Below are 2,588 nucleotides of genomic sequence, written 5' to 3'. Positions count from 1 at the left end.
CCTTTTGGTGAACCAAAGACTAAGAATACTATGAAATAACAGTAATTCTAGTCAATTATTAAATTACTTAAAAAAAAAACCTTGAATCCCTGGTTTTTAAGAGAGTGTAATCTGCCTTTAAAATATTTGTTAATGTTAGATTTTTTTTAAGCTAGAAATAAAGTTTGAGATTAGACTGTTGAGTTCACAACTTTGTTTTTTCATTTTGTATTTGCTTTTGTAAGATAGGGTCTCCCTGTGTAGCCCATGCTGGCCTTGAACTTTCAATCTTCCTACCTCACCAGGATTACAAGCAAGAATCACCACACTCAGCCTGAAGAAAACACGAGAGAGAGACAGAGAGAGAGAGCACCAGAGCTTCTTTCCACACCCCCATTTCCAACCCCTTCCCTTTGTTCCTTACTGTGGAAAGGAATGAAATTACTTTGAGATTTCTGAAAGCAAGAAGTCAGGCAGCAAGGAGAGATGGAGGGTTTTTCTATCTCTGATGATCAGTGGGAAGCCACGGGAGTATGCTGGACCGCATCCTGGATGGCCTTCTGTTATTAGTTACTACTGTCCAAGGAAAGAGGCCATGGGTCACCCAGCCTCTGATGCCTCATCCTGCAGGCCTCCACCTCCTCCTCCGTGGGCTCCCAAGTTTCATCGATGCTGTTGTACAGCTGCTTTCTTCCACCCGTCTGCATGATCTTGACACGGAGCAGGCGGGCCTCTGCAGCATTCAGTTTGTCATGTCTTCTCTTCATTATCACTGCCAGAACTGCTCTTATGGTCCTCCTCCTCCTCCTTCCTCCTCTTTCTTCCTCCTCCTCTTTCTTCCTCCTCCTCTTTCTTCCTTCTCTTCCTCCTTCTCATCCTCCTTCCTCCCTCTCTTCTTCCTTCTCTTCCTTTGGTTTTTCTGGATGCTTCTCCACGAGTGTCTGTAGTTTCTCCACTGACTCTCCTCCAGCCTCATCATTTATCAGACACTGCTCAGAGTTAGCAGTCTCCTTCCCAGCTTCTGCAGCACAATAGAAATACTTGGGGGGCCTGGGGGGAGGGGAAGAGTGACAGCATTTGCTTCCCCAGCCTTCTTTCCAGTCAGATCCCCAGGTGTGCGTGTGCGTGAGGCTGTGGATCTGCATGTCCCCTTCATACATGGAGCAGGCCACAGCCCACTCCCGCCCCTTGATGACTTCCCTGTGCCTTGAGTACTCCAAGTAGCCTTCCATTTGGACTTAGAACGCCTCAGCTGGAGGAGCCTCCAGGGGCTCTTGGCTGCCATACTTTTCCAGGATGCTTTCTTTCTGCTGTTCTTTGGAGTCTTCTTTTGAAGGATTTATACAACCGTTCTAGTTTTGTAGGATCTGCCTGCAGATGGGCGTCTGAGCCCTTGTCACAGGCCTCCCGGGAAGCAGCTGTGTGTGAGCCATCGCAGTGGGATCTCCCGCTTTGCTCCCTTCATCTGGATGCTTCCCCACAGTGGCATGAGGATTTTCCCTCGTTGCTCCAGTTTTTGGATCATAGTAGGCAGAATTTGGATCTAAAGTTCTCAAATATTTTGCAATATCTTCTCAAATCCTCAGATTCCAGAATGTAATTCGTCTCTTAGAGTCAAAATTCTGCCCAGTCATGTCGATACTGTCTGCATGTTTACCTTCCTCCTCATCTTTACTGTTGGGTGATCTTTTTCCATCTGAGAATTTGGTTCCCCGTCTCCCCATTGGTGTTTGGGAAAATTCACTTGTCCCGCTAATTTTCCTGAGGCTAATTCTTCTCATAGTTTCTGGGCTCTGGGCATTCATTTTGTCATATGCTTCTACAATTTTCATGTGTCCCTCTAGATTGCAGCCATTCCAGTGATCTTTCTTCCCGTCGTAGTCAAACATCAGCAGAGGCTGGACATGAGCATCTCAGGTTATGGTAATACTGGGAAACTTGACACCAACTTGCCTGGGTCTCTCAAAGCGGTCTTTCTTCTTGTGTATCAGGGCCCCATAGTTCTGGCAGATGCTTTTGCTGTACTTGGTGTCTACGGAATTGTCTTTGTGCCCTTTTTCAGATGAACTGAACTGCTCTTGCTTCTCTGGTTGTGGCCTCTGATGCTTTAAGGTGGGTCTTTGCAATGGATCAATGAACCACGGAATCAAAGAAATATACTGAGGGACTTGCCTGCTGATCTCCTTGATCTCTTTCATCCACTTCCGCAGGAGCATTGCCCAGTTTTTCCGCTGTTCTTCTAGCTCTTTCTTTTCCCTCCACTCCTCTCAGGTCATCTTTGGTTCTTCTAAACTCAATTCTTTGGACTCCAACAGGGCTATAGCATTAACTGCATCCACTGATGCAGATGACATGGTGGTCTGGTTTTCTATCATGCAACTCTAGTTCCCCTCCCCACTACCCCCAGAACCACTCAACAGCAGACAAGTGAGCCAAGCCACTGATATGTACATCTGGGTTCCCTGCCTTCTCCCAGCAGTCACTGTGAGAGCTCGATGGGTGAGTTTTGATTGGTTGATTGGGCTGGTGGTTTGGCTGGCTGATTAGGGTTGATGAGTAGGTATGTGGGTTTTAATTGGCTGATTGGGTTGGTGGGTGGGTATTGATTG

The 2,588-nt window shown here is 46.9% G+C and overlaps 1 pseudogene; it reads right to left on the bottom strand.

Annotated features, from left to right (window-relative positions):
• Positions 1 to 552: 552 nt before the first annotated feature.
• Positions 553 to 2,333, bottom strand: LOC105982443 (annotated as a pseudogene).
• Positions 2,334 to 2,588: the final 255 nt, after the last annotated feature.

This window comes from Dipodomys ordii, unplaced genomic scaffold, assembly GCF_000151885.1.
Source record: "Dipodomys ordii isolate 6190 unplaced genomic scaffold, Dord_2.0 Scaffold15, whole genome shotgun sequence".
In the NCBI taxonomy this organism is placed as follows: Eukaryota; Metazoa; Chordata; class Mammalia; order Rodentia; family Heteromyidae; genus Dipodomys; species Dipodomys ordii.
The sequence above is the reverse complement of the archived record's forward strand: the minus strand, read 5'-3'. Positions and strand labels throughout refer to the sequence as shown.